The sequence below is a fragment of the Pelobates fuscus genome, chromosome 12 (genome assembly GCF_036172605.1).
Source record: "Pelobates fuscus isolate aPelFus1 chromosome 12, aPelFus1.pri, whole genome shotgun sequence".
NCBI lineage: Eukaryota > Metazoa > Chordata > Amphibia > Anura > Pelobatidae > Pelobates > Pelobates fuscus.
In genome coordinates this window covers 12,042,746-12,057,494 of record NC_086328.1, presented here as the reverse complement: position 1 = coordinate 12,057,494, position 14,749 = coordinate 12,042,746, and positions in this window count along the sequence as shown.

Below are 14,749 nucleotides of genomic sequence, written 5' to 3'. Positions count from 1 at the left end.
TTCTCTTGGTTGCTTTGGCCATATCACATTGTCAGAGAGTGCAAATGCTACCTAAAGAAAACTTCCAGTCGCCTTTTGTAAAACAAAACAAAATACTGCTAAAATTATCTAAAAACAGCCTTTGCATTGTTTATGTTTAAAGTGCAGTATAAAGATACAAAGACAATATTAGATTATAGTGTCCCTTTAAATGGTCAATATACAGGGAGTGCAGAATTATTAGGCAAATGAGTATTTTGACCACATCATCCTCTTTATGCATGTTGTCTTACTCCAAGCTGTATAGGCTCGAAAGCCTACTACCAATTAAGCATATTAGGTGATGTGCATCTCTGTAATGAGAAGGGGTGTGGTCTAATGACATCAACACCCTATATCAGGTGTGCATAATTATTAGGCAACTTCCTTTCCTTTGGCAAAATGGGTCAAAAGAAGGACTTGACAGGCTCAGAAAAGTCAAAAATAGTGAGATATCTTGCAGAGGGATGCAGCACTCTTCAAATTGCAAAGCTTCTGAAGCGTGCTTCTGCACGCAATGTTGATGGTGAACAGATCAAAACACTGACAGAATCCATGGATGGCAGGCTTTTGAGTGTCCTTGCAAAGAAAGGTGGCTATATTGGTCACTGATTTGTTTTTGTTATGTTTTTGAATGTCAGAAATGTATATTTGTGAATGTTGAGATGTTATATTGGTTTCACTGGTAAAAATAAATAATTGAAATGGGTATATATTTGTTTTTTGTTAAGTTGCCTAATAATTATGCACAGTAATAGTCACCTGCACACACAGATATCCCCCTAAAATAGCTATAACTAAAAACAAACTAAAAACTACTTCCAAAAATATTCAGCTTTGATATTAATGAGTTTTTTGGGTTCATTGAGAACATGGTTGTTGTTCAATAATAAAATTAATCCTCAAAAATACAACTTGCCTAATAATTCTGCACTCCCTGTACGTCCTCTAATTACAATATCACTGACAGGAAACATGGCTGAATGTGGACAGGCAAAGAACAAACAAAAAAAATGATCTCCTTAAAATCCCAATTCAGGTAAAATGTTTTATATTCTAAATGGCCAACTGTTTTTTTTTTCCCCCTTCAAACTACTGTTTAATCCTATTTACCTTAAAGATTTTTGGTTTGCTTTCATTTTATTTGAGACTTGCCCTTTTCCATGCACACTTTTATAATCAGAGTAGGTGATTCATATGTAAAGGCTTGGTAAATAGCCAAGGGCCAAGGCTCATTAATATTCACACACCATCCTCGGCTGTGTGAGCCAGGAGAGAGAGTACCATAGCTTTCTAATAAACGACGATCTATAGCTCCTGATTTCTCAAAAGACACGAAGGCTGGGGTACAAGGATACGGTTTCAATACGGATATAGAAAGCATTTTCAATAGATAAAAATAGGAACACATTTTTCTCCAAGCTACTAGTGCGGTACCCATGTTATAGAGTAGGAAGCACTGATGTTAAGTGAATACTCATTCTGATTGGCTGCTTCCTATTTCAATAAACCAATCCCAGCAGAAAATGGACATGTTACAACCAAACCAGGTTTTTCTGGACACACATGGAAGCTGATGCATTGTGACAGGTGACAGATAGATGTATCTCAGGAAGGAAGTCAATTCACTAATATTAGTTTACCTTGATTTCTTCTGTAATTATTTGATGTTACCTTTTTACACACTGGAATGCTGTTATATTAAAGAGCAGCATTTCGTGAATCCAATTTATAATAAACTGTAAACCAATTTACCAATTTACTAAATCTAGGCCAAATTTTACAGAATTGAGGAATTTCGCCAGCACTGCTATAGTCACGGCTTAACTATTTCAGCCTCAATTCTGCGATTCAGTTTTCTATTCACAACTGTCAGATTTCAAAGGGAATTTCACATTTTAGGGCGAATTGGCTTAATTAAAAAAAAAAAAAAAAAATACACACAAACAAAACAAACCTTCAACTCGTTTTGGCCTAAGATTTTAAATTCAGTTTGAATTCCCCACATTTCCCACCTTAGTGAATTAACGCTATGTGTTCTGGAATAAACGTGGAATCTGGCCAATCCTTCAAGCAGTGGTGGAAAGGATAGTCACATGTGGTGGCCTGGGACCTTATCCATTAACGTCAATCAAAAACTCTTCTGGACCTAAAGGATTTCGCTGATACAAGGGCATGAAGGGGTTACTGCCATTCAACAGTGTGACCCCCCACCTAGGCATTAGTACAATGTTAGGATTGTGTGCAAATAAAGATATAATTCACAGAGGTTAGCGATGAGCCTAACGGATAGATGCACTCTCTCCCAACACATTTATAGCGGTTATTTTATTACCCGATACATTTTTGTACCCTGCAACATGGGCCTGAAATGTTGACAGCAGTAATAAAACAGCAGATTGGATTATCTCATTAGTGTGATCTACACACATGCAATATCCTGCTATTTCCTCTCTCATTCTCCTCTGTCTGTGCTGCAGAGTGAAACCATTAGGTGCTTTTTCCATCCTAGTATTCAGACACTCACTTAATGAAATCTGTACAGAGCATGGGACGTGCTATGGAACCTGCAATTAGAGATTGCAGGACTGGATTTAATGTGCCCTCAAATTATTATTATTTTTTTTTAATTTGGGGATTAGTTTATCATTGAAATAGTTAAGAAAATAATCCTAATTAGCAATCCCACCCTGCAGTTTGTATTGGGTACCACTGATCTTAAGCAAACGGCCAAGTTTGGATTTAAAGAGATTCCTTTACTGAACCCTTTCAGTGCTAAAAGGCTGACCGAACAATGCTTAGAGGCAACACTGCAGAAATTGGGCAAATAATGGTTTATTATGGGAGAATATAGTAGTAAATAGATAATGGTGACTTAGTGAACATATCTACAGTACAGTATTTACTACATAAACTAACTCCACAGACTGAGTTCTCAGTAGCCAGTCCTGTTCATCATAAACAAGTCTGGAGAGACAGACAAGATATGCTGTAGTGGTTATGGTGCCATCCCACCGTAAGATTTCAAACCCACCTGGTGCCCAAGCCACATGCGTCGTAAGATTTATCAGAGCAAAACAGGTGTTAATTTGTGTGAAATGTGCACAAAGTTCCCTCTAATTTTTCTTAGTTCGTGTGCGCAAAAATCTTCTCTTGCGCAAACATTTTACCTGTTCCAAACTTTTGTACAACATAAACCTGAAATCGTTTCTTGATCATTTTGGTACGGTATTCTTAAAAGGTTTCTACTTATAAAGGGAGGTTTCAAACTCAGTAATGCAAAGTTCCACTCTGCGGGCTACAATGCTAGAATTTGGAGCAAATTGCACAACGTCGGCAGATGGGATAATACTGAATGGCTTGGTTTATTCACAAGAGACTGAAAAAGTGCAGATAGCAGTGAGCAGAATGAGCAGTCTAGTAACTGCTGCTCACTTGCCTGGGATTAGATAGCAGATGCAGGGAGTGTCGTCTAATAACATTAGAAACAAAACATGCTTCAGATTGTTTAGCCACACAATACCTGTGCAAACAATTCCCAAACAGTGAAGCGGTGTGCTAGCTACCGTGTGATTATTACTATTATTATTATTATTATACGATAGTGGCTGCACATTCCTTAGTGTCTAGTGGAGAGGCCAAACGCTGTGCCCACACCTCTCTTGTAAAAGAAGGGTTAAGATTAGTGATGTCCCGAACAGTTCGCCGGGAACGGTTCGGCGCGATGTTCGGTCCGCCCCTATTCGTCATGGAGGTGGGAGGGTCTGGGAGGGAGGGTCTGCTGCTGATTGGCTGGAATGTGTCTGCTGACTGTGAGGTACAGGGTCAAAGTCTACTCAATGATGACTAATAGAGGGCCGACCGTGAACACGCTATGTTCGCCAGCGAATGGTTCCCGGCGAACTGTTCGGGACATCACTAGTTAAGATACATTTCTCAAAATAACTGCACCTTTCAAAACAGATTGAGATGTCCTGAAATTGGAGAAAAGCCACTGAAAAAAGTGCTAGTTTCTGCCAATAATTCCAACTGTTGTTCTATGTACTAAAATTACAGTTTTAATTTATCCCTGTGTCGTAGGAATAAGATCAGCTGTCGGATTTTTTTTAACATTCAATTAAAATGAGAAAGCTGTAGCTGTTGTATTTTATTCTAGGTTTTTTTTTTAACTTGTTGACTGATGCAAGCTTAATCTACTCCCAGTGAAAGAGTGAATCAGCTTGCAATCCAATAGTGCAATGTATAATACAAGCAAAAGACCAGTAAGACTAGCAATGCTTGAGATCCTTCCAATACACGCTTAGTGGGAAAATACCAGAGGTTCAGATTATATTCATTAGACGGAGTTTGTAAATACAGGCGATACCACGTTAAACCAACAAGCATTAAAGGGACAAGCACCAACACAACTTTTAATCCCTTTAAGCAGTTTGGAGTATAGTTCATGCCCCTGCAGTCTCGCTGCTCAATCCTCTTCATGAAAAAAAGAATGAATTCTGTTAATTCACGTGTTTATGAAGCCTGTGTCATACCAACCCTGGCTAAGACTTACAGCCTCCCTACAAACCTCCTTCTGTTAATACAGGGAGTGCAGAATTATTAGGCAAGTTGTATTTTTGAGGATTAATTTTATTATTGAACAACAACCATGTTCTCAATGAACCCAAAAAACTCATTAATATCAAAGCTGAATATTTTTGGAAGTAGTTTTTAGTTTGTTTTTAGTTTTAGCTATTTTAGGGGATATCTGTGTGTGCAGGTGACTATTACTATGCATAATTATTAGGCTTAACAAAGGCTTAACTTAACAAAAAACAAATATATACCCATTTCAATTATTTATTTTTACCAGTGAAACCAATATAACATCTCAACATTCACAAATACACATTTCTGACATTCAAAAACAAAACAAAAACAAATCAGTGACCAATATAGCCACCTTTCTTTGCAAGGACACTCAAAGCCTGCCATCCATGGATTCTGTCAGTGTTTTGATCTGTTCACCATCAACATTGCGTGCAGAAGCAACCACAGCCTCCCAGACACTGTTCAGAGAGGTGTACTGTTTTCCCTCCTTGTAAATCTCACATTTGATGATGGACCACAGGTTCTCAATGGGGTTCAGATCAGGTGAACAAGGAGGCCAAGTCATTAGATTTTCTTCTTTTATACCCTTTCTTGCCAGCCACGCTGTGGAGTACTTGGACGCGTGTGATGGAGCATTGTCCTGCATGAAAATCATGTTTTTCTTGAAGGATGCAGACTTCTTCCTGTACCACTGCTTGAAGAAGGTGTCTTCCAGAAACTGGCAGTAGGACTGGGAGTTGAGCTTGACTCCATCCTCAACCCGAAAAGGCCCCACAAGCTCATCTTTGATGATACCAGCCCAAACCAGTACTCCACCTCCACCTTGCTGGCGTCTGAGTCGGACTGGAGCTCTCTGCCCTTTACCAATCCAGCCACGGGCCCATCCATCTGGCCCATCAAGACTCACTCTCATTTCATCAGTCCATAAAACCTTAGAAAAATCAGTCTTGAGATATTTCTTGGCCCAGTCTTGACGTTTCAGCTTGTGTGTCTTGTTCAGTGGTGGTCGTCTTTCAGCCTTTCTTACCTTGGCCATGTCTCTGAGTATTGCACACCTTGTGCTTTTGGGCACTCCAGTGATGTTGCAGCTCTGAAATATGGCCAAACTGGTGGCAAGTGGCATCTTGGCAGCTGCACGCTTGACTTTTCTCAGTTCATGGGCAGTTATTTTGCGCCTTGGTTTTTCCACACGCTTCTTGCGACCCTGTTGACTATTTTGAATGAAACGCTTGATTGTTCGATGATCACGCTTCAGAAGCTTTGCAATTTTAAGAGTGCTGCATCCCTCTGCAAGATATCTCACTATTTTTGACTTTTCTGAGCCTGTCAAGTCCTTCTTTTGACCCATTTTGCCAAAGGAAAGGAAGTTGCCTAATAATTATGCACACCTGATATAAGGTGTTGATGTCATTAGACCACACCCCTTCTCATTACAGAAATGCACATCACCTAATATGCTTAATTGGTAGTAGGCTTTCGAGCCTATACAGCTTGGAGTAAGACAACATGCATAAGGAGGATGATGTGGTCAAAATACTCATTTGCCTAATAATTCTGCACTCCCTGTAGTCTGACAGAGCCTGCATTATGTGTGTGAGTGTGTGTGTTTAAAGTTCAACTAGCAGAGCAAGAAATTAAAACTTCTAAAGTAAACACACTGTACTGTTCTGATTGAGAATGTAACCATTTTTTTTTCATGGAGGCTGCATAAACAGAAATACAATTTACCTGCTAAATGCCAAAGAATGAAGAAAGAAGATTGCGGAGTCATGATCTGTAAACCAAAACTGCTTCATTTAGCTAAACTTGTTTTGTAGCTTAGAACGTGCCTTTAATAAAGGTGTGTTGGAAGTATAAGCAGTCTACAGGTGTGTAGTAAATATAAAATATATAAAAACAATTGATATTGATCATTGTGTGGACTCTCCACACTGCATGGAGATATTGAACTTTACACATGCATTGGTTCAAGGCATCTCTATGAAGAGATACTGATTGGCCATGGCGGTGCTTTTCCGCGCATGCACAATAGCCTCAAAATGCTTTCCACTGGAAAATCATTGGATTGGCTGAGATGATCAAGACCAGTGAGATCATTAGGCCCCAGTGAGACCAGAGCGATGTGGGAGAAAAGGTGAGTAAATTCACAATTTCATGGAGACAGGAGCGGGGCCGGCAGCCTAAACAGCCACACCAGCCCTATAGTGACACAAATACATGTTTTGTTTCTGATCTCATTGTAACTACAGTTCATTTTTTTGTTCCCCACTGTCACCTAAGACTTTAGGCATGGGTAAGCTCCCCACTCCATCCTCCATGCCCTGGGCTGCGGGATTGTGTGTTTACACTATAGCATAATCTAGTATGTTTCCAAACTCCAGTTACACAGTACATGCCTACTTCTTGCTTATTAACTGTGTTAAGGTCCATAATAGGTCACGATAGAACCCTAATTTCCTTTTACTTTCAAATATAATATTGCAGCTCATCTTGTCTTTCCTTCCATATGAAAAAAAAATTAAATTTATGTTCTTACCTCTCCTTCCTTCCCACCCAACGTGGGCCAAGGATGTCTTTGTGACCTCCCATCAGACAAAAATTATTTCCCTGTAAAATAAAGTATCATTTTACTTCCAGGTATGCAACATGTTCTTCAGTGCATCTTCAACATAAGCACCCATTAAACCCCCTTTGTGTATCTATTGAAACTTTAAGGACCAGAACAATACATATATTGTACACAAACCAAAATATAAAAGTCAGATTATTGTTTTAAGATGTAATAGTTGTATATAACTAGTTCATTAAAATAAAGCTTACTTAAATTGAATCATTTGGGTGTCCTTGTTCATTTTGTGTTTCCTTGTCTATTACGAAGCACATGTTACAAGGAGCGCATTACGGAGTACATTTGCATGTTTGATATGCTGTGACTGTATGTTTAATGTGGATTTTCATTAGGAGTCAGTCCAAGAAATAACACAGTAAACATACAGCGTATAGTAAGTTAGTTACAGTTGAAGAAAACCAGAGCCAGCTAAACAAAGCATTCATTCAAATACACTTCTCATTTCCTCGGCTATAACCGAATCAAAAAGGTTTACAGTCAAAGCTGGAAAACCATCAATCTTAATCTCACTCTCCTTATTTTGTTTTTAAATAGGTTTAAAATGTGTATTTTAAAAATTAGATGCCACTGTTTATTTATCTGCATTATTACAATTTACGTACAGCCATTTCATTGGCAATATTTGCTAAAGCTTGAGGCATTGTTTAGCTATATTTTTATATTCAGATATATTTATTTGTTATGCAGAATATGCCCCTTAGTTACATGTGCACTAAGGAACTCATATTTTAGAAAATATCGTATTATTTAAATCCTAACTTACCTGCTATCTAACCACCCACCTACTTACACTTACCCTAAAATGAAAAGAATCCATAAAATGGAAACAAAAACAAACAAACAAACCAACAGAAACCCCCTCATAATATAAAATATTGTAAAAATAACCGTACTACTGCAGGGATATTCCTGATCATTGTATAGTAGTGAAGGACTAGAATAAATGCAGTGATTCAATGTACATTTTATAAACAAACACCGTTTTCTAATGCAGTAATGTCATAGGTCCTAATTATTACAAACTAGTATGTCTTCATGGATCCTTGAAAAGTTATATGGGGTGGACAGAAAAACAAAACAATAAACCATTCTCATGGTGGTTACAAATCAAGATGCTCTGTGTTGTGTACACAAATATACAGCTGGTCCATCACCATCGTCTCATATGAAGTATTGTTACAGACTGGATGGCAGCTTCCAATCAGATTGTTTTATTCGCTGCCATACTGTATCAACTAATGTTAAGCATTCTAGAATGGATTCTTTGTGTTCTCTCTTTCTCTTCCAACATCACATTTTCAGTGGAGTAAAACCCACTCCTAATATAGAATTTTCTATGGGTGACATAGTTCTTAGACTACAATGTTCTAGAGACACACACGACAAAAACATAAATAATTACAAACATGCTTCATCATTTACAGGTATCCACAGTGTATAATAGTAACACAATACATGTAACATGTACATAGGGGTTGCTAATCGAGACCCATTTACTGACCTAAATATCTTCTCACTCATCACACGAAGAACTTAAGGGATATTATAGTCAACAAAACAACTACAGCTTAATGTCTGGTGTCTGTATCATGTCCATGTACGCCTTTTTTTTTAAAAAAAAATTATAATTCTTTATTTTTTTGTGCAGTGTTAATAACACAAGTATGCAGTGACATATAGTATATCCGTGAACAGTAGGGAGACAAAAGTAGTTTACATGTCAAGGTAATCTGCACAAATTTTTTGTAAAAGTAAAAGGAAAATGAAACATTGTAAGAGATCACAATAATGCATCAGGAAGCACAGGTTTAGGTTGGATATGCATGAGTAGTCATCTGATGATTAACGAGATATATCGTACCTAGATGTGTTATAAAGTTTAAACACGTCAGGCCAATTATGCATAGGACATGAGGAGAACCACTAGTTGTAACATTTGATAACCAAAAAACACCCTTAGCTAGGCTGATTAAGTATGGTACAAATAATGCATATAGGTAGACAGTAACTTGCCCGCAAGATTGATAAAACACGTTTCCTAATGAGACGCATATCCCAGTTTCGCGTTATATGGCGTTCTTAATGGTTCTGCACTATTTTATTACGGACATTCGTCTCAAGCTAGGTATACTGTCTGCACTAAGTAAGTTAGGAGTGTACAAAAGGTGAGATGTCCTAGCAATAGGGTGATAGTCTGCGAGATATATATTAAAAGGTTTGTAGACATATGTTTAGTGCTCGCTGGTTAATACGTTAATTAACCGCTGGGATACAGGCTAACTAAGACAGTATGGTATCGCATTATAAGAAGATGGTGTCCATCAATACTATAGGGGACTCAGGGATTAGTTGCTTAGCCAATTTTCGTACAGGGCCCCCGGTACGAAAATTGCCCTGGCCCCCCCCCAACCCCCTGCCCCCCCTCCACCATACGTCTACCCCCACCCCATACATGTCCTCCCCCCCCACACACACACATGCAGGCACACATACACACAAACACACACATACAGATGCGCATACACACACAAGCAAACACACACTCATACACACAGAGACCCATACATACAGACACACACACATACACATACATGTAGACACAAACACACACAGACACACATACATACAGACACATACATACACAGAGACACACATACATACAGAAACATACATACATACAAACACACATACACACATGCAAAATGTTTAAGTCACTCTCCTGTTTCCTACCTTTTAGATGCAGGAGGGTGACTTCCCTGGTGTTCAGTGGTGGCTCAGCCTGATGGGAGTTAGAGTTCCCACTCTGCCTCCCTCATCTCTTCCTCCCGCGCGGCTCCTGATGGTTGCTGGGAGGAAGTGACAGGGGCAGTCACTTCCTCCTTGGGCTCTGACCTCATCACAGGGGCCCGGTCGCACTATTAAAGCGCCACAGCGCTGACATGGCCCCCTGGATATTCACTGCCATCGGGTGGCCCTATCAGCATCAGTCCCTTAACGTGCGGCCCCGGCGGATCTACCGCGCTGCCAGGGCTGCAACACATGGCGGCAGGCACCTGGTCGCAGAGGACCGGGCCCCCTGGAGTGACAGGCCCGGTTGCAGCTGCGACCGCGGTAGTTCCGCCACTGCATATATGGTCTATCTAAACCTAGCAAAGGTGTGACTTGGAGGACGAGGAGGGAATAAATTGCTTACTGGATTTTCAAATCCCACCCCTGCGTTCCATTCTACCCGGAGCACAGTGACAAGCGCTTATGTTAAATATAGACGAACACAGTTGTGAGGGTTTAAAGCAGGCTTCCCCAAACTCCAGCCCTCCAGATGTTGCTGAACTACAACTCCCATGATTCTATGAATGAAATAGATAGGCTGAGAATCATGGGAGTTGTAGTTCAGCAACATCTGGAGGGCCGGAGTTTGGGGAAGCCTGGTTTTAAAGTAAACCTCTTCTGAAACAACAACTTACCGAATATGGCTGCCATATACATTGAATACACCATAGATCACCGCGATACATGACATATTCAATGTAAAATATAGAGATTTACGCACCTCTCCTCCGTTCCAACACAATCTTCAAGCTGCCTGGGTGGTTCCTCTTTATGAAACACCCACCTCCGGGACATCCTCCGCCCTCCTGTCTTGTTTGATTTACCTCGCTTGGGGACACATCTATTTTTAAATAGGTTATTCTCCTAATCTATACATTTGCTAGCAAAACAGTTCCTTTTTGAAAGGTTATCCATTGATTACTTCCACCTACACAACGATGTCCGACGCAGTGGCTGGTACATTTGTATGGTATCCCAATCCCACAATGCCTCATGTGTCGTGATGTTGATTACAGCCCGCCAAGGACAGATTTGTGTTAATCCTAGTATGCTGATGACAGAGGCAAAAGTTAACCTGCTGTAAATATTACATTTTCAAATAGATGAAATCTATGCATTTGCTACCGTTTTGCACAATACCTACTATAAGTGTGAGGTTATTCTCCACAAAGTTCCAAATTTTCATTCGGTTAATCTTGCATTATATAGAGGATTTTTTTCTATTTATTAGCATTTTAGCAGAATGCAGGTGTGAATTAATAAGGGTTGGTCTATGCTTGTGAACAGCTGGGTGGGTTAAAAACTTTTGTTTGGCATTGATTGTATCCAATATCCTGTAGCACAGGGCTAGTGAGACACCAAGTGGAGACTATGATGTACTGCAGATCTAAATGTAATCTGTAAATATAACTGCACTTGCATGGAATGGTTGGCTCAGGGACTGATAGATTTTATTACAATGCTCACATTTGCAGTGTAGAACAGACACTTCATGTTTGGCACAGATTTTGCAGATAACTTTACAATGTTACAGATCACTGCTCGAATCAGCAGGGTGGATATCTTTATAGGGCCGGCCAGTGTAATCATTGCCATTTGTATGGTACATCCAGTACCCTGACATGGTGTCCCAGCACACAGCGGGTATAATTGCAGAGATTACAGTTTTAGGACTGTGCTTTTATCAGATACAGCAAAGGAATAGTATGTATTGTCGTTTTAGTTGTCCACTTTTTGTGTGTGTGGGATATGCCATAAACAATGTTGGCAGAGTGCCCTCACTAGTAGGCAGGAATGTGACAGATGGCAGCACCTGGTGGTTCTGGCAGTATTACCCAGCGTTTCATCATGGGAGCACAGGTGACGTTCATAATGCAGGTGGTTCTGAGACTGATTAACTCACCTGTGAAGAGAGCCTGAAAGTCCTGTGCTGCTGGGATACCTGTAGGGTCGGCGACTCTGAGAAATTCTGAAATGGCACTAACTCACCATTACCTTCTTCCCTGGACCCAGTGATCGCTAACTGTGGCACTGAAGACTTTAATAACACTGTGCTTTCTTCTCAAAGGGTCAATTTATATGGAGTAAAATACTCATCTTTAACAGGACAAAAGTTGTAAAATATGATTTTGAAGTTGACTTTTTTGTTGGTCATTAAAACATTAAAGGACCACTATAGGCACCCAGACCACTTCAGCTTAATGAAGTGGTCTGGGTGCTTGGTCCAGCTAGGATTAACCCTTTTTTCTATAAACATAGCAGTTTCAGTTAAAATCACAGTGAGACAACTATGCACAACCAGGCAACACCTCTCGCACGGCGTATCAACCATGTACACCGCACTGAAGAATAGTGGAGACAAGGGCACTTTGGGCTTCACGGAAAAGCGGTGGGAAAGGGAAACGGGGACCGAGCTCATGGATACAGAATGGAACAAAATCTTCCTACTGACGCACAAGGGGACTATAAGCCCCAAATACCAGGAATGCAATTATAAAATCCTGACGCACTGGTATAGGACCCCGGACATCCTCAGACACATCCACGACACGATCCCTGGTGAATGCTGGAGATGTGGAACCGAAAGAGGTACAGCCTACCACATCTGGTGGACATGCCCCCTTGTAGTTCCATACTGGCGAATGATGAACCGCACAATAGTGGAAATAACAGGCACCGAACTTCCGCTGCAACCCCTGACGATGCTGCTCAACCATACGCACACACCATTGAAGGCATATAAAAAAGGGCTCACCATACATCTGCTCACGGCAGCTAAGACACTTATCCCCACACACTGGAAAACCACAACAGTACCCACCCTGGAGCAGTGGATCGCTCGGGTGGAGGATATCTACAACATGGAAATGATGATGGCCTCCCTGCAGGGCCGCGCGGACAAGTGTGCGCAGACCTGGTACCCATGGATGGACTATGTGGCCAAGAGAGCTGCGGCGGCAGGCCCGCGCGGAGGGGGGGGATCTATGCGGGCCCTGGGGCGGACGGGGGCCGGGGACTAAGACAGACTGGACACACACGCACACGTGGACAATCCCTCGCACACATAACTCCTGACCCACACCCATAGAATGCTGACGGACATAACACCGACACACCTCAACCCAAGACAGAACCCCACCTCCTGATTGCGGACGGACAAGTCATAAGACCCAGGGTGAACAATCAGAGGAACACTGGTCTCCCATACTCAGGAACAAAGCGACGCACGCAAACCATGATCCATCCCAGCCCCGTACAACACTTGACAACACAGGCACCACAAACTCCAATGCCCGGCACTGAGATAGGGAACCAATGACCGCATAACTTTGAACATTCCCATGGTGGGGAGTCACATCACAAAGGATGCCACGCCAGGGGGAAGTGGGAGAATAGGCCAGGGGGCCCACGGACCAGCGAAAAGGAACATATAGCCCACGGCAGGCACAACCACCACCCAATGGGGTTTCATAGGCTACCAAACGGAGAAGGGAGGGAAACCCACAGAGGGGACCCAATCGCAGGAATGGTGGGCTCTCAAACCCACATGACTCGCACCATGGTTAACCACGGAGGCTCTTATTCTAAACCACAGGCACAACTCCGCAACCACGGGGCAACGTAAGACTGAGACGACCGGTTCACCACACATAGATGCTTAATTGCACAAAACTGCACACACGGCCCTGACAATAACGATGGAAGTGGAGGAGGTTGGGGGAGGGGGAGAGGATAGACGGATACACACAGTCACAAACACTATCTTTAAAACGGATACCCTGTCATCCCACCGCACAGGGGTACTCAAGCCTCAACAACCTCAATCTCCCATAGGAGGATCTCACTCCCTACGGGAACACTTACCTGACACCCGACCTGATCCAGGCGACTCTCTTAGGTGCGGATCATACACACTACCTAACGTACCATTTAGCATAAGTGAAGATGCATAATTTAGAGAACTAAACTGTGTTATGACACACAATAGACGAATTGATATGTGTAACGAAACTGCCTTTGGACACGTTGCCTGCCTTACGAATTGTATAATGTATATGCCTGTAATTATTTCTTATACCTCAATAAAAATTGATTGACAAAAAAAAAAAAAAAAATCACAGTGAGAAGACGCCAGCGTCCATAGGAAAGCATTGATAATGCTTTCCTATGAGACTGACTGAATGCGCGCGCGGCTCTTTCCACGCATGCGCATTCAGCGGAAGAGGAGGAGAGGAGGAGGAGAGCTACCCGCCCGGCGCTGGAAAAAGTGGTAAGTTTAACCCCTTCCTCTCCATCCAGCCTGGCGGGAGGGGGACACTGAGGGTGGGGGCACCCTCAGGGCACTATAGTGCCAGGAAAACGAGTATGTTTTCCTGGCACTATAGTGGTCCTTTAAGCTTATTTCCTTCACTGACAAAAAAAAAAAGTTGCAACAGTGTACCTCACGAAAGTGACACTTAGACAACTTAATCTCATGGAAGAGTTCTGGGTGCAGTGTCCCTGTCCCCTTAGTCCTGCAATGTAAAACATTGCAATTTCTGCAGGGTTAAGTCCACCTCTAGAGGCTGTCTTCCGTATCTGCTCTGTATCGGAGTTTTACTCCATGATGACGTTGGACAGCCTCACGCTTTGCAGGAGGGCTTCTAACATCTTCAAGTTCTTCACAGGAAAGAACTGGTTCAC